This window comes from Motacilla alba, chromosome 5 (assembly GCF_015832195.1).
Source record: "Motacilla alba alba isolate MOTALB_02 chromosome 5, Motacilla_alba_V1.0_pri, whole genome shotgun sequence".
NCBI lineage: Eukaryota > Metazoa > Chordata > Aves > Passeriformes > Motacillidae > Motacilla > Motacilla alba.
The window spans coordinates 56,026,320-56,049,940 of NC_052020.1; the positions used below are offsets into that span (position 1 = coordinate 56,026,320).

General features: G+C 47.9%; 1 long non-coding RNA gene across 1 annotated transcript; it reads right to left on the reverse strand.

The window, feature by feature from the left end:
* Positions 1-10,955: 10,955 nt before the first annotated feature.
* On the reverse strand, positions 10,956-23,486 carry LOC119702020. Its single transcript, XR_005257223.1, has 4 exons — positions 23,091-23,486; positions 21,754-21,876; positions 16,165-16,281; positions 10,956-16,082 (listed from the first exon to the last, which is right to left on the reverse strand). It is a non-coding gene; the product is annotated as an uncharacterized LOC119702020 (long non-coding RNA).
* Between the last annotated feature and the right edge of the window lie 135 nt (positions 23,487-23,621).

A 23,621-nucleotide genomic window follows, 5' to 3' on the forward strand; every position in this document is an offset into this window, starting at 1 on the left:
TTAAAGGAAAAAAAAAAACATCTTGAGCTGACAAAATTTAAGAGTATATTAAACAAAGAAAAACAATATTTAATGAGTTGTTATGGGACATTGTGTTTTGCAAAACATTCACAGCCATGTGGTAATCATGACATGTCACAGCCAACACTTGTTATGGATGTTTGGCACCAGCAGCTCAGCAGAAAGATGGAATATGTTCTCATTAGAAGGACCATTGCTAGGAAATGAAAGCCTGCTAATTATTGCAACTCACCAAGAGAGACTTTTTTGTAGTGTAAAATGGTATTTATACATTTATTTCTGAACTGTTCACTTTCATCCCATAATTTCTATTATTTCCCTAGCATCCAGAAGGAAATATCTCTATTTTATTGACTTTCTACTAACAAATACACAACCACACATTCTTCCTTTACCTTCAGAAAAGCAATCACAGTGGCCAGGAGCACAGCTCTGCCTTTGGCATTATATATAGTCTTTATATATCTGGGGTTTGTTTTCAGTCCTTGACCTCTCCTTAATTTGGACTTGAAAGAATAAGTTGGCAGCCACAGATTGTTCGATGGCTTTTCTCTCCCATACAAGTTTGGAGTGTTTATTTTTTTTTTTTTCCTAGGGGAAGGCAGGGGAGTTACCAGGAAAAAAAGGAAAAAGCTTTGCTTGTTATGTTTTTGCTATAGTTATTAAAAATCTCGGAGATTTATTGTTACTATATTTGATAAAAGATAAACAGGAACATAAACCAGTAACCATCTGGAATGAAAAGAACCCTACTGGTTCTTAGGGGGAACATGACATCCTTCCTTGCATCCTTAGATACTGTCTAGAGCATAACTAGACACACCACATCTGTGTTATGTGCCACCATAATTCTTATTTTGGACAGAGCTTTTTCTCCCTCCCTGCATTTCTCCTTCATCCCAGGAATGAATCAGCCAGTGATGCCTTGTGAAGGCTGACCTAGAACAGAGGCTAGACAGAGTTAAAGAATGAAGTAGAGATTTATTAGAATAGTAGGGAGTTAAAGAATAAAACAGGGATTTATTAAAAGGGCTCAATGGATCCACCTTGGGCAGCACAAGAGCCCAGCCAGGGCTGCACCCAAGATGAACCAAAATTGTCACAAAATGGACAATCAAACACAAGGCCTCTCACTTTTATAAATTCTGCTCCATTTGCATATTGGAGTTAATTGTCCAATTATAGCTTTAGGTTATGAAGTCCCATCCTTCTTGTTTTCCTCTCTTCAGTCAATGTTGTTTGTGCTCTTGGGCCTGAGATTCGGATCATTTGTCCTTGGTCCCCAGCTAGAGAAGGAATTGTTTTGTCTCCCTACTCTGTGAAGAGAGCTCACCATCCCCTAATATGAAGCTCAGAAATACACACTAAAGCAGCACAGCATCTGAAAAATAAGAAGGCTAAAACCTGAGGCATCACCAGCACCAAACCCATCTGCACAAACTCATCCATGTGACAAGCCACCACTAAAATGGTTTCTGGCCTTTCCCTTGCTCCTGCATTCCCACCACACATCCCAGACCCCATCCCACCACGTGCACTGTAAGTCAGCACTGCATCAGTGGAAGTTTGCTTCACAAAAAGGATCCAGCATGCCTTGACAGCCACTTGAAGTCATCTGAGCTTTACACACACCAGGTTTTCCATGCAGGCATGTTCTGGACAGTGTTAATGCAACGAAGGGGATTCCAGGGGGAGCAGAACCAGCTCCTGCAGCAGGAATCAGGATGAATGTTAAGTATCAGTGGGAAGGCAGATTGTCTCCTCATCAGTCACAGCACTATAAATATTAATCTAATATTGATTTAACAGGAATTTCTCCTAGCCTTGATCTGCAGTAGCAGCTGCTAGCATGCAGCTTCCAGCTGCAGAAGCGCTCAGGAGTTTCTGAAGTTCACATTACAGGGACAGAGTATGATTTCCCAGGTTTGAGATTTTCCCAGGTTTTATGATTTCCCTGGTTAACACTGATCTGTAACACTTGGGTGGCCTCAGAGAGCTCTGCACTCACTGTGAGCATGAGGTTTTTGGGACTTGCATGATCCCCTGAGCTCCAACACTATCACAACTGAGGGTAGGATTACAGACAACAGCTTGAGCAACACTCAAGGGGACAACAAACTATTTCACCTGCCTCTTTTCCTTCCTGTGTTGTCCATCCTTTTATATTTTTCCCTTTTTTCTTTCAACATGCAGGCATTTTTAATACTTTTGTGGTAGAGGGAAAACCAGATCTCTTACCTGTGAAGAATTTCCTGTCAGAAATTCTATGCTAGGAAAACATCATGTAAGGCAATGAGGAGCTGTTATGAACCCCAGTACTGGACCAATGTAACCTTAATTCTTCTTGTAGGCATCACACTAGCATTTGCAGCAGCCAGAAGGAGCATGAGGCTCTCCTGAGCTCAAAGCTGCACTTTCTGTCTCCCTGACCCCTTCCAGCAGCTGTTTGTCCTTTCACCTCCTCTCTCCAGAATGACCTGGAATTAGCAAGAACAGGAAATATTCTGGGTTTGACAAAGGGATCTGCACCCCAAGCCAACAACCTGTCTCCTGGCACTGTAGGGTGATTTATCCAGAATCAGTTTTGCATCATAGAGTCCAAACCACTGAAACAAACACAAAAAGGCAAGAGTCAAGAAACTGGATTTAAAAAAAAAAAGACTACACTCTGTACAGGCCAAGAAATCCTTAATGCTTCATGTTATACTTTAGAAAAATCACTTTAGCCAGGACTCACTTAGTGATTACAGCCCCATTTCAGGCCCAGATACCCAAGTGAAGCTCTGATGGAAGGTTTAGAAAAGGCCTTTTAGCCACAGACAGGGAGATCAATCTGTTTAGTCTCAAAAGGGAGAGAATGGGAGGCAACTTGATTACACTGTCTTCACATGGAGAAGATAACAGGCTCTTAAAAGGGATTTTTAATCTAGGAGAGCAGCTTAACAAAATGCTCCTGGCTAGGAGCCGAGCCAGACCAGTTCCAATTAGAAACGAGACACTTAAAAAAGGAATTTAAAAAAAAAAAAAAGTAACCTTTTTAAGAGGTTGTGACCACTGGGACAGCCCACTTGGAAAGGACAGTCTCCAAACCAAGACTGGATACTTTCTGCAGTTGCCCTTCTGTCACCCCTTAAGGAGCTCAAAAGGGAAAGCCACCTAGAACTTACCAAAATTTCACCTGCCAGCTCCATCTGAGCTTATCTAAGCCCTCAAAACAGCTCAATTAAAAAAAAAAAAAAAAAACAAAACCAAAAAACCAAAAACTAAATAATCCTTGCTAACAATGTCTGTGCAGTGCTATCTAGGTCCAGGTTTACCTGGGCTTTCGCAGCACTTGTGCCTCCATCAAAGCCAAAGCTATCCTTGAAATGAAGAGACGACCCAAAACAGCCAGTCCAATGCCTTTTCACTGTGTTAATACCTCATCCCACCTGGTTCTTACCAGCTCTCACCCCTTTTGGTGTATGTTTGAAGTAGAAAAGAAGCTGCCTTTTGCAAAAAAAAATACATTTACAGCCTGCTGCAATTCTGTCCTCCTCCCTCCACCGCATAGGCAGGAAGGGCAAGAGGGGGTTAAATAAATGCATGCACAGTGTACAGACTTGTATTTCACTCCATTTATGACCATTCATTGAATCATAGCTTGGAAAAAACCTCTAAGATCATCGACTGACATGTTCACCACTAAACCTTGACCCTAAACACCACATCCACACATTTTTGAGCACTTCCAGGGATGCTGATTCCTTGAACAGCCTGTTCCAATGCCTGCCTACCCTTTCAGTGAAAAGCTTTCCTTACATGCAGTCTAAATCTGCCCTGGGAAAACTTGAGGTAATTTCCTCCTGCCCTGTCACTTGTTACCTGGGAGTAGAGACCAACCCCCACCCTGGCTACAACCTCATCTCAGGGAGTTGTAGGGAGTGATGAGGTGTCTTCTCAGCCTTCTTTACTCCAGGCTGAGCCCACCCCCAGTTCCCTCAGCTGCTCCTCATGGGCCTTGTGCTCCAGAACCTTCACCACTCATTTCTGCTGTTCAGCAGTGAGCACTGCTGGCATTCCTCATACCAGCATCACTCAGAAATGAGAGAGAGGACACCACCACTCACAGGTCTGTGAAAGCTCTCTGTGACCCAGAAGGGGTTCAGCAGGAGCCAACAGAGCTGCATGGCTGTTTCTCCTGGCACCTTCCTCCTGTATGCTGAAAATAAAATTATGCCATGAGCTCCCAGAGAAATGAAATCTCTCAAAGAATCACAGAATTGTTTCAGCTGTAAGGAATTTGAAGACCACCCAGTTCCAACCCCACTGCCATCAACAGGGGCACCTTCCACTATTCCAGCTTGCTCAGAGCCCCATCCAGCCTGGCCTGGAACACTCCCAGGGATGGGGCAGCCACAGCTTCTCTGGGAAACCTGAGCAGGCAACTGGGCAAACAACTCCGAAAATATGAATGACAGGAGGACACAAGATATCTGATACAACTGTTCCCCTTTCTGCAAGGGTTTCAAAGGGAGCAGTGTGGTGGCCAACCAGTGTCAGATCCCATTAGTGATTCTGAAGCACAATGATGTTTGATTTATTTATCAAAGCTTTTATTTTCAAAGGAGTTTAAAGGGAACCCGGTCATCTGGGAGGGGAGGGAGAGAGACAGAGAAAGGTGCAGAACAAAGAGCTCACATCTAGAAAGGCCTTTCAAATTTTGAAATTCCATGAAAGATTTCTTTAAGAAATCCCCAAAAGCTTTAACTGAAGCAGTTACACACTTCCCTGCCCAACTCCTAGCAAGAAGCAAAAACACCAAGGTGTAGAGGGATTTGTGTGCACATGCAACACCTGCAATCAATGCAGAAGACTTTATCCATCGAGCACTTTCCTGTGGTTTTCACCTGGCAGCCCTTCCTTGCTTGCTCCTCTGTCTTTTCAGGGGAGAACACGGAACTACATGGGAGGAACAACTTTAAACATCACACCATAGTTTGGAAAACACAAAGCACAATTTTCCACTCCAGGTAGCTTCTATTGGCAAACACTTCCTCAGGAGTTTGTGGAGAAGAGCCACAGGTTACAGCAGCCACCCTCAGTGAGGAAGGGACCCTGCTGCCACCTGCTCCCTGCACTGGAGCCCCATTCCTCTTCTCGGCTGCAGGGAACTTCTCCGACAGAGCTGCAGCTGCTAAAATAACCATGGGGTGAAGCCTTTTGTTTTCCAAACGGTTTGGTGCCCTCTGTAGTCCAAGCAGAGCTTTATTCCATCCACGGCAGGAAGGCTACTGCTTAAAGCTGAATTGCTCCAGCAGCCCAGGGCAGCATGAGAAAAAGGTGATGGGTCCAACTGGACAAGCAACAAAGTTACTCTGCCAAGAGGGAATCTTCACCAGGACAGTCATCCCAAGGGTTTCCCATCCCCAAGGAAGCTCTGCCTGAGAGTCAATCATCAAACTTCACCACCCTGCAGTTAGAAAGGGGACAGGCATGGCTTAAGGCAGTGCCTGTCTGGCTGTTCCTAGTGGCTCTGCTGTGTCTCCAAGCTACAGGATCTCAAAGCTAGAATAGAAATCTGCAAAATCTGTATGAAGCTGGGAAAAATAAACCCACAACAGTCTGAGCAGAGAGCCCTGGAGAGGCACAACTCTTCAGCAAACTGTAACACATCTGCAGATGAAATATTTCACTTGTCAAGCTCCTGATGCCCAACTGCACCTTTCAGTCCTGAGAGTTCACAGGAAAAGGGAGCTCAGCCCATGGCCAGGCTCTGCAGAAAGCTGATCCTAAGGAGACTGAGAAGGGCTTGGGTTTGGAGACCAGAGGGGCTGAGCCTCAGGGAACCACCATCCAGCTCAGAAACAGAGGGCTGGGAGTAAATTCAGGAGATCAAGGACCTCTTCAACTCCAATGGCACTAGTATTTAATTTATGAAAGAGGGAACACAGCACAAAACAAGCTAAAGCTTTATTTTCACAGCCCTGCTATCCTGACAAAAATTTTCCCCCCTTCCCTCCCAACTCACTGCCTTTATTAGAACTAACCACAAAGCTTCCAACAGGGGAAAAAAGCACTTTCACTGCAAACCGATGAAGTTTGCAGCAGATTTTTCCCAAAAGAAAACAAATTCTGCTTTTCAGCCTTCCCCAATTACGCTGGCACAACACATCTCTCCAAGTGACAGGTGCTCTGGGTTTAGTGTAACCTAAATAGAGTCTGCAGGTAGATGCAGCCCTCCAGTGGTGAAGAGAAAAACAGGCAAATAGGCACTTTGTGAGTGTCTGGATAGAGACAGAGTTATCGTAATGAGCAAAGAATTCTTCTCTCTTGGCGGCCTTTGGGGGTGCCAATGAACAGAAAACTGCAAATCCAGGCCCAGCTCAAGACAACACTGCCAATTCACCCTATATTGTATTTGGGTTGCCCCCAGACATAGAAACAATGAATCTGAATCCATGTTCTTGAAGGCTAATTTATTATTTTATGATACTATATTATATTAAAGAATGCTTTACTAAACTATACTAAAGAAAAGAGAAAGGATACTTACAGAAGGCTAAAAAGATAATAATGAACATTTGTGACTCCTTCCAGAGTCCTGACACAGCTTGACCCTGACTGGCCAAAGAGTCAAAACAACTCACATGAAAGCAAGGAAGCAATCACCTGTGGGTAAACAATCTCCAAACACATTCCAAGTGTCAGCACAACACAGAAGAAGCAAAGGAGAAAAGACTTTGTTTTCGTTTTTCTCTGAGGCTTCTCAGCCTCAGGAGAAAAATCCTGGGTGAAGAGATTTTTCCAGAAAACATGAATACCACAACCCTATTTGCAGTTGGTCTCCCATCACTTTTGCAATGAAACAGAGCCAAAGCTGATGGTCAGACAACAGATCTGGGACACCCTGGTCATGCAGGGGTCAGGGAAGGTCATCATTTCCTTACTGCAGGGTCTAATGCTTACCTGCACAGTTTAGGGATTATTTGCTGTTTCTTCAAGAAGTGAAGGGGAGGGAGAGCAAGAGCCCAGAAAAGACAACTTCATTCACACCTTTTGGCTCTGGCCACTGCTGTTTTACTTGATGGGAGCATCTGGGCAGAGCCTGAGTCACACTCCATTCCATCCTCTAACCACCAAGAAGGGAGGTGTCCCTTGTAAATAAGAGCAGCTCCTTGCATTTTGTCCTGCTCACACCAGACCTCTGCAGAGCTCAGCAAGCAACACATGTTACAGCCTCTTAAGAGAACACAGGAGAGAGTTTGGTGTAAACTAGCAAGATTTGGACACTCTCAGGCCAAAAGCTAAGGAAAAGCTCAGGATGATGCTGCAAAGAGGTACAGAGACAGCCCTTGTTTTGGGGGTGGGCAACAGGGTTCTTTGAGCACCGACCCAGCCAGGACCCACCAGTGCACCCTCACCTGAGCTCCCCTCAGCTGCTCTGCTCGCCTGCTTTCCACGCAGCTCCACGACAGCAATTTTCCAGCAATCCTAGCAATCCTCTAATGTAGCAGTGCCATCTTCAGGCACAAAACCTGCCCTGCACCGCTGGGGGAGCAGCGACCTGCCCGGGGAGGAAGGGACAAGGTGTCCTGGGGGGCAGGCTCAGTCCCCAGGGTACCAGCATTCGATTTACTATAGCCCTGTGCTATCTGCAGCTTGCCCTCACTTTCCAGGTGATCCCAGCCTTGAGAACTGCAAATGCAAGACCCACGGGGGCTTTTCCAGCCTCATGACAAGTCTCCCATCACTGATTTTTTTATCCCACGTGGAACCAACCAGAGCAGACACCTCTGAGCCAGTCCATCAGCCCCTGGTCGTGGCTTCACTCTGACTCTTCTCCCAGAACACAAACTGCCCGGTGAAACAAGCCTAGGAGAAGAACTCCTTGGTAGCAAGTGCAAGACTTTTGGGAATTGAGAACTTCCTGCCCAGGTTTTTGTCCTAATTCAGGCACTCCTAAACCAGCCTCTGCATTCTGCAAGCCTCCTGTCTGAGCAGCAGCCAGACAATCTCTGGCTCTCCTCCAGGGCAGACCTGTTTTCACCACAGCTATCTGCAGAGAGACCTGTGCTCCTAAAGGGTACTGACATGCCCATGGGCCTTAGACACAAAATTTTGCAGAAATAAAGCTATTTACACTAATGCTGTAAACCAGTGACCCATCTCATTGGGATCATCAGGAACAGCACTCTGATTCCTTTACCAAAAGGTGGGATATCACACTCTACACCTGGCCATGCAGGACCTGCATTAATGCCTGCTAACACAGTGCAGGACCTTATGGCACCATCACACTGGGTGCATTCACAGAGTCCCACCCTGCAATTCCATTTGGTGAAAAATCCCAGTGTTTCCCTGGATAATACCACATTGAGATGCCACCCCTGCCTTCACCAGAGCTCTGGGAGAGACCCTGTCTGCCTGGAGCACGGTGCATCCAGCCTTTTGGAATGCTTTCTGTGTGTGGGATTGATGAGCCCAAAACTCCTGTGGCTCCCCCCAACATCCCAGCAAGGGCTGTGGGCTTGTCAGATGCCCAGACTGTGCTGGGCTGCCCTACCCTGGCACTGCCAGCCCAGATTCATGGAGCAGCTGGCACAGAACCCAGGGAACCCCGTAATGGGATGGTCTCAGCACACCTGAAATGTCTGCATGGCCCTGAGCCTCAAACACAGGAGAGCAATTACAGCTTCCCCACTATGAACAGGGGATTCTGGCACTCTACAGGAAGAAAGACCTTGTCCTTTCCAGCCACCCTCCTCTCCCCTGCCAGCAGATGTTACACACAAACCTCCTTGCAGCAAATTGGCATTGATTTCCACTGAGCAGTTTATGTCGCACTCACACACACAAAAAAGTCTCCTTCAACTAGTAAGAGCTACAATTTGGCACCACTCAGCCTAACTGGGGACAATTCCCATCAGTGGCACATCAGCCTGTGAGCAGCAAGGCAGAGCAGAGCCCGGCACTGAACTAGGAGAGCTGGGAGGCTGCAGGGCTCAGCTCAAGCACTCTGCAGCCAGGAGCTCAAAGCATCACCTGGTTTGGCCATCAGCACTGCTTATCTTGGGGCCTGAATTAATTAAGCCCTGAAATGCACCCAGGGTGGGATGTAATGATGAGTTACAGCTCCCAGCTGGGTTCCCTGCATCCTGTGCCAGCTGCTCCATGGATCTGGGCTGGCAGTGCCAGGGTAGGGCAGCCCAGCAGCTACTTCAATTCAAAGTGGCTGGAAAGAACTGAAAAGAAAATACAGCTGAGTGCAGAGCAGGCCCACAGTGGTCTGGCCATGGTATTTTCATCAGCTTCTTAAGCAGCAGAGGAACTGGCATAGAGGACCCCACCCTAAGTCTGCAGCTGAATTTGCTTTGTGGCAGGATGATCCACACAACCCTGAAAAGATCCATAGCAGGAAAGTGTTTGCCTGTGTTGGACAACCCAGTACCTCTGTTCTGGGAGGTGGGAAGCTGCTCCAATGCCTTTTGTTTCCACACAGGCAGTTTTCCACACAACTGGGCCAAAGAAGCCCCAGCACACCTTACCTGTGTGGTAAATCCTCAGAGGTGGCAGCTCCTGCCAAGGTGGCCAGGTGTCACAGCTGAGATGGCCACAATACACAGAGTATCCCCATACAATTTCAGAAAGCTTCAACCCATACAGAACAGCACCACATCACTTCAGAAGGCTTCAAGCAGCTGCCCTTCCTGGTCTTTAGCCCAACCTTTTATCCCCCCATGTTCATGCACTGCACCTGTGTGCCCTCTGTTCCCTTTGGTGGTTGCTCAGTGCCCCTGGGCACTCCATGGCTCATTGCTGTCACTGCTGCTCACCTGCTTCTCACAGCTGCACCCACTGGGGATGAGGCTCTGCCACAGCCCCACTCCCAATCACCACAAACTGTGTGCCTACATCCAGGAGGAATTTTGTGCATTTGAATATATTTCTCTATGCCAGAGAGCCTTGGTCATTCACACAAAAGCAGGTTCAAACTGCAGACATGCAGCAAGCCCATTCCTCTAAGTCATGCACATCCGCAGGCCCAGGTCTAGGTATTGATTTTGGTTAAAAAGAAGAGTGGTTCAGAGAGAGGTAAAGGACTGTGTCTGATAAGGAACACCCCAGGATTTGAGGGGTGGCTGCTAATCCTGGCAACATCACATTCACATGAGGCATGTAGGGGGCTCAGGATCAATGGTTTCAGAGCTGTCCTCACGTTGAAGCATCCAGCTGTTTTCTCCTGATGCAACAGCTTCAGAGGAAGTGACTGGTGTGCTGCTGTGCCTGTGGCACCTGGTTGGGATGTTCTGTCATTACAAAACTTGGACCTGCAGCCCAGGTGGTACCCAAGTCCTGGCTGGACATGGGAGCTGAAGCACCTGGCCCTAGAAGATGTTTCCTCGTGACTGCCTCAAGAGGCTCCTACCCACAGGGGAAAGCCCATCCTTTGTAAATATTTCTCCTTTTCAGTATCTCTTTGATATGTTCAGTGTTTCACTTCAGCTTCTTCAAGAAAAGAATGTTAAAGAAAATTCCTGAGGGTAAGGAAGAAGGTGAACTTTCTATCAAAATCAGGATTTTTAGTTAAAAAAATCTCATTTTTCTGAAAGGCTTCAGAAGCTAACTATTTTAACTTTGACCCTTTGGCAGCATCTGGAACATGCCCTGCAGAACATCATTAGGAAAACTGTTCCTTGCAGATTTTGAAATAAAATACATGAAAAAGGAAAAGAAGAGGGGTCTTGCAAGTCCAGAGGCAAGTTTGGATGCAAACAATGGGATCAGGGCAGGACAAGTGAATGACAGAGGAGTTACCCCACGTTCACTCTCTGATCCAAGTCCTTCAAAGAATCTATGGTTATAAGTTTTTTAGGGGGGTTAATGGAGTTAGAAACTTTTCTTTAGAAACGTTACATGTCAACTTGTAAACATACAATCAACAAGAGTCCATCTGGTTCAATAGAAATAGATCTTTATTAATAACATGCACATCATACGTATATTTAAAATACATATACATTTTTTCTACTATTCACTTTAGAAAACAATTTCATAAAAACCTTCAGTCAGGTCCCAGGTAATTTTAAACATTAAAAACCTTTTTTTTTTTGTTACAGAACCAGTAGGTATTATTCCAATTATTTGGTGCATAATCACCATGTATTTAACATAATGCAGGCTCATGCATTTCAATAGAAATAGGTGTTCCCTTCTCTGCTTTGTCAATCATGTCAAATATATGATGATATACTTGACAACACCTGCCACAGTTGCTATATGCAGCTGTGATTCCCCCCTGGGAGCATTCCACAAGTGGTGCTTAAAATCTGGAGACAACTTTTTTACAACTTTCTGAGTTCCTGCGAGGGGCTCCTGGTGCTGCAGGTGGCCCAGAGCCCAGCTGTGGCAGAAACCAAACAGAATTTCATGAATGCCAGAGAGGAAAACATCTGAAAAAAAAGAAAAGAGGGAATTGGCAAAGCCCCTCTGTGTTCATGGCAAACTGAGGTCAGGGGTGGGTTTCCCAAGGTCCTGCCAAGTACCAAATGAGATCCGGAGAGAGTGCACAGAGATACCAGCCATAGACGGTTTGCGGATTTACAGAACATTTACAAAGGCTCGTACGAGGATGGGACTTTAAGGCACAATAGTCCATATACTCAACACATTCATTGGAAAACAGAAGTTCAATATTTGCAGTGCAAGAGAGATGTGTTGGAGAGCTGAAGCAGCAGCTCGGGGGTGACCGTCACCGATAACGCGGCGATTGAGGGGGATCTGGCAGCCCCAGCCCGCACAAGCTCATGCACATGCTGAGCATCAAGCACACGAGGAGCCTCTCAGGCTCCAGCAACAGGCTCTGAGCGAGGAAATCGGGTGATAACCCAAGCGTTTACAGGGTCAGGGCCCTAATGTCACAGAATCATGGAATCATGGAATGGTTTGAGTTGGGAGACCTTACAGACCTTCTGGTTCCAACCCTCCTGGCAAGGGTGGGGACACCTGCACTAGGGCAGGCTGTTCAAACTCAGTGTTGGGGTTCTGCACCAGACCCCATCCACACCCACACTGTGGACCCTACCCATGTCCAGCCAGAAAAGCAGCACAAAGAAAACTCAACTCATAGAAACACTAATTACAGCCAAGTGTGCTGCTGTTCCCAGGTGAAAGTGAAATGTCCTGAGCCAGTCATTTTCAAAATGATCAGCTCTCCTCACCAAGTCTGTCCTTGTTACCCAGCTCATCTATATTCTCTCTGATGAACATTCCATCTCCAAGGCAACTGAGTCAAAGGGAAGCAAGGACTTTCTTTACATCCAGTGCAAACATAGCCCATATGTAGGAGTTCCTAATGCAGTCATAATAGAACACACATATATATATATAAAAAAATCTATCTCACTGAAAGTTGACCACCTACAGACGATTCTCACATCAGAAGCCAGAAGAGCTGAACTGTAGCTGCAAACCCAAAAAAGAAAAATCGCTGTATGTAGCTGTATTAAAATGCTGGTACCCAGTAACTTGGCAACTAAATGTTAAAATCAATATATCATTCAAAAGGTGTCAAATATTTTGGGAGTCACGTGCCATGTTATTGCACATTTGTACTTCTTTATCACCCCAGAAACTATTTTTAAGCATTCAAATCAAAATTTTCAGACCCACTTTTCAGCAGCACAAATAGCACTGGGCAAAGAAGAAGGCAGTAAAAACTGAAGCAGACTTAAAGCATATAGAATAGTGAACCTTTGATTCAATCCCATATCTAAAATGCAACCATAAAAAACTCAAATTGTTCTCTAGAAAAGAATAATCCATTTCAACAGCTCCAGGAGCAAGTGAAAATTAAAAAAAAAAGAGACAATGTGTTTTCTTCAAGAAAACAGCGCATGAGAAAAACATGAGTAAATTATTGTCCTCTTTCCCAGGTAGCCCAAGGAGTTTTGTGACCTGATGCAGATTTTTGTCTGTTATATCTGTTCAGTTATCACAACACCTTCACAGAGAAGCTTTCAATAGGCAAGAAAGCATCTGCCCCTTTCAGCAGGCAAAGAACCTCCTCAAAAGTGAATCTGACAGGGCCAATGGTTTTTGTTCAGGTGAGGTTAAAGACTTTGATCCTACTGAGCTTTTTTTCATTTCATTGAAAGGTTTCTAATTTTAAGTTAAAAGATTTGTTTATTCAAGCCAGAACCATCCTACGAATATAAAAAGTCAGTTGGCGAGAGAAAAGAAGCATTTAAGCATTTCCTGTACATGCTAGATTGTTATGAAATCAAGTGAAAATGGACACGAAGAGAAAAAAAAAAGCATAAATCAAACCACTTCAGAGTGGAAAATTACATGGTTTGAAAACTCAGAAGACAGGAGCAATTTTCCTTCACCATTCCCCCAGCCCCGGGGTGGCACGAGGCGTTCCCGGTGCCGCGGAGGCCAGAGAGCTCCGGGGGGATAATGGCACCTCTGACAACAGCAAATGGGCTTCTCTGCCAGCTCTTACTGGTCATACTGGGGCTGTCCTACACACCTGATCAGCAGCCCGGGCTCTCCCAGCCCCCTGTTGAAGTGGGCACGCCCCCTTTCCACTGGAAATTTCCCGAACCACATTGAAACCATTTCTCAAATCATGCAGCTGGACCAGCTGCATGATTTTGGGCTGGTGCAAGCCCAGGGACAGCAGGAATCAAACCATGCACAGCCAGGAAGCTCTGAGGCTGAACTGCACTGGCTGAGGATTGAAAAACACCCTTTTCTAGGAGATAAGTAAGTATGACTTGTCTCAAAGCAAAAACAGAGATCTGAACATTCATTATGACTAGCAGCACCTCCCAAACAGCACTGCCCTGTTTTTTCAGCCTTCCTACAGTATCTGAGATGTTTATATTCTCCAGTTTGCAGGTTATCCTTGTTTTGAATTACACTGCTGACATTATTTTTTTTTAATTTAAAAAAAAAATCTGGATTTTACTGCTTCCTTCTGTCTCCTAAGCCTGTACTGACTTCTAACTACTGATACCAGAGTTAACTTTGTTCTTCACACCTTTCTGCTTTTGCCTTTCTGCCTGTTCTCCAGCACTAACGTGTGCCTGGGAGCTGTGAGGATATGTGTGACACACATGACCAGGGTGCTCTGAGCAGGGTGACCAGAGGAATCTGACACAAAAAGCACATTCCTGGCAAGCCACAGTGTTTGTTCACACTATATAATGCTTCAGAAACAGCATCAGCCACATCTGCGAGAGCAAAGCCTTTCAAAACAAATAAAAAATTTGGTTCTTCGATATATATGTATATATATATGTGTGTGTGTATATATATGTGTGTGTGTGTGTATATATATATATATATCTCTGCCTCCAGCTGAGTGTGCACTATTATTTACTTTGTTTTAAAGCTTTAAAGTGGTGATAGCCAGCGAGGCACAGCCAACAGATCTGTAGGACTTTCATAGGCTTTGAACCATCTTGTGTATTTGTTCAGCAGTTCTGGGATGCAGGTCCCTGACAGCTAATTTACAGGCTCATTAATCACATTCCCTAGATTATAGTGCAATCTCTGCTTCTGACCCCATTTCTGGAGCATCATCTTTTCCCTAATGTTACTCTTTGGTATTTTCATGACGTAGCTTTGGCAGCTGTGAAACTTTCCACTTGTAGTCATTCCACTTGCTGAACATCCCACATGCCATAGCTTGTGAAATATATATATTTACATATTTTAAAGTTAATTCCTGGATTGAAATTAGACATTTCACTTAACCTGAAACATTATTACTAATGCTGAGCAGTTTTATCAGGAGAGCCTCTGAGGTCTTACCATCATCTGTCAGATACATTCATTCTCTATCTATGAGAGTTATCATTGTTTTTCTGCCTTTTATAGTCCACATAAAAAGAAATTGCTGTCTATTCCCTAGCACCAGTGTGAACCTCGGGCCAAACAGCAAATTAGCATGCAAAGAAGTATTCAGGGAAACAGCTAGGGAAAGAGGCAAATGAAGTTAAGGGAACACTGATGACGGGCTGAAGAAACAATTTTCCTGTGAGTCATTCTGGTTTGTATTAAAATAGCAAAGTAGATACCAGCTAAAGAGATAATATAAGTAAAAAGTGAATGCAATTACTTCTTAAAAAAACCAACCCACAAACCCTTGCAAATCTCAGTACAGAGCGTCTGTAAGCAGCAAGCGAGTTCAGTCTCTGAAAATCCTAAACTAAAGACTGATTCCTTTGGCACTGACTCCTTCGGCACTGACTCCTTCATGGTCAAAGCAATTCCCAAAGAAACTTTCTGTCTATACCTTTACAGCAGATAACTTGTGTTTTACTCCTCACTGTTAGTCTACTCCACTGCTTCGGGGGCTCCCCTTGCACCGGGGATGGCGTAATTTAACTGCAAAAGTGATTTGGAGCATCCGTATCTACACACAGGTAACTTTAAGTGCAGCTTTGTTTCTACAAACCGCCTTGCACGCAGTCTCTGCAGGTTTAGAACCTCTGTATTGCACCTCTCTGTGTGCACAGCAAGGTGCTTCACACCGGGGGTTAACAGCGGGGGCTGCAGAGCATTATCCAAAGCGCCTTCCACTCAGCTCCCTGTGCCTCCCATGGCAAACACATCTGCAATTAGTGCCTCATCTCAACGCCTCAACAAGCAGTCCAAGCATTCAGAAACAAACATCAGTGGGTCTAACAGCTACTTTAATTCATTTTATAAATAAGCAACTGAGAATTTTGCTCCAGGTGGCTGCCCGTGTAGCCCATCCCGTAGACGGCGCTCTCTGCAGAGTAAGGCACGATGCGATACGAGTGCAGCTCTTCATAATAGAGCGACTGGGAACAGCACTCCTGCACCATCAGCTTCAGCCGTTTTCGTGCATCAGAGTAGGCAGTCCTATAGCACGGAGCCTCCTTAAAGTATTCATAGCTCTCCCTCTCTGTCTCTAGGTGGATCTTCCTCAACAGATTGTTAATTAATACAGACCTACGGAGATAGGCCTCGGGGTCGTCCAGGAAGCGGAGTTTCTGGAGAGACAGTTTTAGGATACAAGTCCGGTCCTCTGGGAGTATCAGGTGCTGGGGAGTAAATGGATGGGTCTTTAGCATCAAGGAATGAAACTAGGGGGAGGGTGGGGTCTGGAGCGAGGGAGATACTCACTTTTGGACAATACTCATGGTAATCTTGATGTAAATGTTCTTCTTCTGCATATTTTCTCTTAAAGTAAGCTACTTTCGACGTCGTTAATGTCTTTGGTAGGCCCCGATCAGATCAGCTCTGCACAAGAGAGGAGAAATAAAGTTAGTAATGGCCAGGGTGGCTGCAGCATCATAGTCTGAGGTGTGCAGGGCGAGGAGGGATCCGGAGGGGGTCAACACTCAGCCTCAGCCTGCAGCCCTCAAACCACCGGAAAAACAGTTGAGAGGCTGGCAAATGTGAAGCTGTCTCTGAAACAGCCACCCTGAGTCTTGCCAGCCCAGCCAGCCCTTCTCGCCTCTCTGGGGTGACCACCACAGCACCGGGCACAGGCAGGGTCTCCTGGTCCTACAGCTGAGTGGGTGTCAGGGCCAGCCACAGCCCCACAGAGCGGGCAGGAGATGCCCGAGATGGGAATGTCACCGTGCACGCCAGGAGGGACCAGGATGGGGCCACCTGTGAGCAGGACAGGCGACCCTGTGCCCTGCTGTGGTCTGCGTGGGCCGAGGATTGGGTTTTGATTTCCACGCATCACGCTCGGAGCTCCGTGGCTTCCCTGGAAAAGCACTGCAGAGTGCATTCACTAGGTGGTAGTGTTGTCTCAGAAGAGCAGGAGAGCCCCAGTTCAGTGGGAGGGTGATGGAGATGGTTTGTTCTCCAGGTGGCTTCAGTTTTTCAGGGCACAGAGGATGGAGGCTCAACATTTGGGATAAGAAAAGGAATAATTGGGCTTTTTTCCTGTGGCAAGAGCCCAGGGGAGGTCTGTTCCTCCAGAGCTGAGCCCTGCAGAGGACCAGGGCACTCTGGGCCCCTGCAGCCAGGCCTGGCTGCCTCATCTGAGCTTGCTCGTCTCCCTGGAAAGGTGACATGGTGCTAATTCAGCATCTCAATGAGGTCCATAATTCCAGTGGTACTGAGCCTGGGTCCCTGAGAGAGCCAGGACTGGGCTTTGCTTGGCTATTCATTCACCAGAAAACATGAGGGGCCCTGTGCATTTCTGGGAAGCACAATCTCCTCCCAAACCCTCCTTTTTATAAGAAATTTCTGATATTTGCTTTTAAATGTAGTTTTAAATATTTTTTTTAATCAAAACTTTATTATACTGATGTCTAAAGGCAATCCAGGAGAAGAAAGTATCTATGAAGAGACACTTCATAGAATAACTCAAAGTCAGGTCCTATGGAAAATATTTTCTTCCCCAGATTAGGATCTCCTTATGGGAACATTTGAAACTTAGTTTTCTGAAAAAATAAAGGATTTGTTTCCCTGACAGAACAGAAAAGCAATAATGTATTGCACAGCCAGAACACAGACCTCATGTCGCTGGAAGGATCCTTCCATGGGGCATGAGGGGCTCCTTGAGCCTGAGCTGCTGCTGGGGGTGATGAGATACCCACACAGCCATTCCAGGCACTGACAGCATCTCTTCTTCTCTGGCAGGAAGGAGCAATGTGTCCTCCCTTCCTTCTTCTACATCAAAAACCCACAAGAAGGTGCTGAAGAAGAAACCCCTTCAGCGAGAGGATTCTTGCATTTTCTCACGAAATTTTAAGTCTGTGAGGATGGAGGTTTTTCATGAAGGATTCTGCAGGTCTGTGCAGTAAACTGGCTGGTGGAGTAACACCCCATTTGGAGTCAAAGCTCCTCAGCCCTGCTCTGGGACCCATCAGGACATGGAATGCACTTCAGAGCAGCATTTCTCCAGGAGAGGGACTATTGCTCTTACAGAGGGACAGCATTGCCAAGGTTGCCAAGGTTCTAGCTGCCCTGGACCATCACACAGATCAGACATGCTCCCAGCACCAACCTCAGCTCTCAAGGGCAGGGCTGTGGTCTTCACCACTCCACTGGCATTGAGTAGCTGCAAACACAGGTTTAAATTCATGTGCAGCAACCTTCTCTGCTTGCAGGTTTCATTCCAATATTTGAGTTACACCAGAGCCTGGGCAGCCTGGATATTTAATTACTCTGATATCGTGTTCTCCCAGGTGGAAACCCCACTGTGCTGTGTTATCTGAGCACAAAAACAAATGCATTTGTCTCCCAGTGCCACGGGATGGGAGAACATTATAGTTTTCCTCACATTGCTCTGAGGAAGACAAAGGTAGAGACAGATGAAGTGACATTCCCATAGCCACCCAGGCTGTCAGGGCTGGGAAAGGAGCCAAAACCAGCACACAGGTAGATCCCTTCCCTCAAACCAAACCTCTAAATGCTAAAACATGCTCCCTAGTGCTTTTCAGGGAAAAGGCTGGAAGCACAGCCTTATCACTGCCTGTGTTTCTGAGGAAGCAGAGAAAATCATCCTGAGTGCAGCACAGACAACCACAGCATGCAGAGCATCTCAGATCAGTTCTGCAGCTCCCCCAGCTCCATGCAAAACTCTCTTGCTGCTCCAGGACATGGGAATTCCTCTCCCTGCCCCAGAGATGGAGGATGACTGAAATTGAGCATCCCCTGAGCACATCCCCTGTCTCTCTTGTGCAGGAGACATCAGGGAACCAGGACAAGGGAAGGAGCACTGGCAGCCTGTGGCTGGGAGGGAAGGAGGGCTGTGGTTTTGCACATGCCACGGGCTGAAGGCTGGTGCTGGCTGGCAGGAGCAGACAGAAAAATTGTATTTTGCTGAGGGACACACATGACCATCCCGGCAGTGGGTTCATTGAGCACCCAGCTGGCATCCCCTTTCTGGGGTTATGTTCAGCACCAGCCTGGGACTTACCCTTGGTTGGCTGAATTTCAATTCCTTACATCAGCTAAAGCAGCAAAGTTGTCACGATCCCCTCACCCCAACAACCACAACTTAGTTTAGGAGCAAGGAAGAGAAACAATGACCAAGCAAACACCAAGAGCATCTCTAGGCTGTAAGTTTGGCTTGAAATATGTTCCCAGTTTTAAATTAAAGACTACATTCGAGGAGCAAAGTTGCCCCAAGCTGCTCAACACCACACCATCTGTCAGCAAATCCCAGCAGCTCCAAATCTGCAGAGCTTGGAGCACCCACATTCCCAGCTCAGCAGCTCCCGGGGGCTGTCACAAGTGGCTCAGCTCTCTGGGAGAGAAGGGCTGCTGCCTGCACACCTGCAGGGCATGACAGGGAGCTGGAGGCACTCAAATCCCATCCCAGGGCTGCTCGAGAGAAGTTCAGGGTCTGTTCTTGTGATCAGTGCAGCTGCCATCCCACCACCGCTCATTTCATCACCGTCATCTTTTGTGGCTGCTGCTGGTGCCCACACATCTGTCTGCAGGTTCAGGGGAACGAGAGCACAAACTGTGCCCTTGCTCTGTGCCCTCCAACCAGCAGCGATGCCAAAACCCTCGAGGGACCCCTCTCCGTGCAGGAGGCTCTCAAGGACCAAGCCTTTCTCTACCCCTTATTGGAAGTCAGCTCTCCGTGGCTCTGTGCGTGCCTGGGAGCTGCTTGGCTGGGGTTACAGCCACCCGAGGCTGTAGTACTGCCGCAGTGAATCAGACCCTTCGTGTTTTGTTTAAATATAAACATATTGAATCAGTGCTTTTTGTGTAGAAGGCTATTCTCGCGAGCCAAGTGTTTTGACAGCTCCGGCAAGGTGCTATGAGTCACTGCCTCTGCCTCACTCAAGCTCAGAGACAGATACATCTTAATCACATTACGTTTTTTCCAGCGCTACACCACAAGTCAAGGCACGGGGCCAAACCTCCCCAGGGGGACCAACCAGCACAGCGCTGAGTCCTGAGCCTGAGGTTTGTCCTTCCAGCCTGGATGAGCGTCGGGAAAGCGCTCTCAGCATCCCGGCAGCGCTCAGCCGCAAGCCCTCCGCTGCTCCCCAAGGGCTCGGTGCATTTGCTCCGGCGGGCGGTGCTGGGGGGCTCGGCAGCTCCCGCTGCCCGGTGTTTGCATCCCGCCGGTGCTTGCCTGCTCGGAATGCGCAGCACATCGGGGCACGGCGGCTGGAGCTGCCATTAGCGCTAATGCAAGTTCGGAATAGAAATCCCACGCGCGGCAGTGGGGGAATAGACGCCTCAGTCTCAGGCTGGGAGCTCTCAGAATCAGCTTCGCAAGGGTTTTAATTGTACTTTCAACAGAGCACAATGTGTCTGTTCCTGTTTGTTTCTCCGGGAATAATTATGGGGCTCTGTGGTGGGGCACTCGCAGAGTTATTAGGCATGTTTGGACAGAGGGCTGTCTTATCTAAATTGGATTGGAAATAGATTTATATCATGGCAACTTCCCATTTGAACTGCAAATTGCAGCAAAGTCACTTCACCTGCGCTCCTGCATCGCCCCAGTGACAGCAGCCCCTCCTCGGCATGAATTAATGCCAGGCGATTTCCACGGGGCTGCAGCCTAGCCGAGACAGGAGCTAAGACGGAGTTTAAAAAATGATTGAACATCCAGGAAAAAAACACCCGAGCTTGTGCTTTGGCATCGCAAACAACAGAGAGGGATCTGCAAGCCCCGGCTCTGCGCAGCAGCCCCGTCACAGAACTTGTTCCCTGAGCCCTTGGGAGCATCCCCTCACCTGCCTGCTCCTGCGCCTCCCCTACCTTTCCTCGGGAAGAGAATTCCTCCCTGCCTGCTCAGAGCTGCAGAGAAAGGTCTCGTCCGAATCGATACGATTTGGTTGTTGATGCAGACATCTGCAGGGGGTGAGCACAGAGCCGGCTGGCCGAGCCAGCCCCGCCAAGCTGCGCACCGAGGCGGTGACTCAAATGTGCCGCTGCCCTGCAGGGTTCCTATCGCAGCCTAAAGGAGAGCGATCAATACGCGAGCTACAGCTGCCTGAGACGGAGACCTTCGCTGAGCATCCCTTGCGTGCTCAAACACAAAAACCTGAGGCTTCTGAGCACACGGAAACTGGCCTTTCTTATCAGCGGGAGACGTGACTTTGACATGGCAGGACGTATCATCATGTCCTTGCGACGGCTGTCAAACCGCGGTGATAAACTCCCCCGTCTCAACCTTCAGAGCACTCGCAATTAGGGGGTGCTCAGCTGAAACGTGCTCCTGGTTTCACATGCTCTGCTGCTGCTTTTCTCCCCTCCTAGGGCAGCACAAGCAGCTGGTCCCACTGTGGGATTCCCAACTGATAATGCAAAGCTGCCAGACCAGAGGCAGATGAACATGTGGATCGAAAACACATGCCAGCCCCGGGATTTCACGCGGCTGCCAATCGATGGCAGCCCTTCTAGCATATCGAGCCTTATCAGCCAGAGCAAGCCCCCTTTCATTGCCTCTCGGGGAGGTGGGGACCCCCAGCCGCACTCTTGTGTGCTGGCTTTGCACTTTAAAACCGCCTTTTAGTTTGCTGATTGCCCTGCAGACCTCCCTAATTGCAGGTTCTCCCTGGGCATACATGAGTACAAGGCACCAGCATCTGAATGGCTCTCGTGAGGGCATGAAGGCATGAGACTTAATGGCTGAGTGACTATCCCTGTCTCCCTCCTCAGAGTCCCACTGCTTCCCCCAACAGAACAAAATAATAATTCCAGGTTCACCCCCTTTCGACATTAATCCCAGTAAATTCCCTCACTCCGCCCAACCAGCTGAAGTTTTGCAAACTCGTTAGTTACCTGAGGATGCGGAGTCAGCCTGCAAAGGGTCGTTCTGGGGTAATCTCAGCAGTTCTGGTAAGATTTCCCCCTCGCACGGGCTCAGCGAGCATTTCTGGCAGCACGGCACTGCTGAACGGTCACCTGCCGTGGTGGATCAAGGAGAAACACACATGGCTCAGGTGGCAAAATCAGGACAAACACGGCGAGCAGCTGGACCACAAGAGGACAAAGTGCTATTTCAGCATCCCCACAGGGCTTAGTAGCAGGGATAAATAAGAGTTCTGATGTTACACCCAATTCTCTAACTTTGACCTTGCTTTCTGGAGTCCCTTTCACACATTAGGAAAGCAGATAAAACATTAAGAAAAAAAAAACCCCAAACATTTCAGTCTCTCAATGGTGTAGCTATAATCCACTCAGAGCAAATGCTGCAAAAATACAGCTTGCTCCTCTAGATATCCGGATGTTTCTGGAGCTAGAACATTAATTCTGCCTCAATCACCTCTTAAAATGGCACATTATTTTCTCCATTAATTCTTGTCAACCTCAGAGGAAAGCTAAAGGGCTACTATTAAAACCATGCCATTATTTTGAGTAGCAGCATTAAATTTCTATCATACACACTCACACTGCCTGCAGAGCAGTACAGGTCTGGGGAAAGCCAGATTCCCATTTCTGTTTAACAGGGTGCACGTTTCAGAGTTTGCCTGATATACATTTTCCAGGCTGATGCCTTGCCTTCCGGGTGAAGTATTTGGCACGCTGTAGTAAGAACATCTCCCACTCTCATGGGGGAAAACCATCACAGATACATGTGTATACCTAAACTCTGCACTTTTACACGTGTGTGCCAGAGACACTCAGACCTTTTGAGTACATGAACAAAATTAGACATGTCTAAATCCCGCAAGAGAGAAAGGAAAAGAGAGCTGGTATGTGTGCGTACTCGTGTCTCGCAGCTATAAGACAACTATATTTAGACAGTTGTGTCATCCCAGAGGATGACAGCATTAACAGGCGATGGAAAGAGCAGCTATGGTTACTTTTCAGAGTTCAGCTCTGACCGTGAAAAGAGGACTCTGATGGAAATGACCTTTTGTAGAGTCCGGCAGAGCAGCAGCACCTCTGCCCGTGGCACTGCGGGACGCGCGGAGCCTCCCTCTCAGCTCTTCCCTCTCCCGCGCTGCAGCAAAGCCACGAGAGCTCCCCAACAAACGCAGAAACTTACTCCACACGCCAACAGCCACCTGCGAAACCCTTTGGAGCACATCCCACCAGCAAAGCCCCACGCCACCTCGCTGACACGGCAAGCACGGCTCGCTGCCCGCAGCCACCGCCGGCTCAGTGGCACTCACCCAGCGAGCCCCGGCTCCAGCGGGAGGGCTGCTCCGTCCTTGCCTCGCTGCTCCTGGAGGAGGTGGCGGCGGTGCTGCTGGTGGCGGCGGCGGTGGCAGCTCCTGCGGGTCCCTGCAGCCACTGAGGAGCGCATCACCTCCCGGCCGCAGCCCGCGGAGGTGGGTGCCCAGATGTTCCCCGCGCGGATTGGTCCAGCGGGAGCAGATGTTGCCCGGTTGCTAGGAGCGTTGCTAGGAGCGCTGCTAGGAGACGGTGACGCTCTCTCCATCACTGGCGCGACTCGAGGCCGCGGGGAGGGAGGGAGGAGGAAGAGGGGAGGAGGGAGGAGCAGGTCCCGCCACCGGGATGCTCCGCGCCGGGCCGTGCCGTGCCAGGCTGGGGGGTGAGCCGGAGGATGGAGCGGGTGCCGCGGCTCAGAGCTGGACGGGCGGTGAGGAGCTGCAGAGGATGGGGACGTGAAACGCCAGAACCGGGAGGGGGGAGCAGCCCGGGGAAGGGGCGGGCAAGGGAGACCATGAAACCTCCCGTCA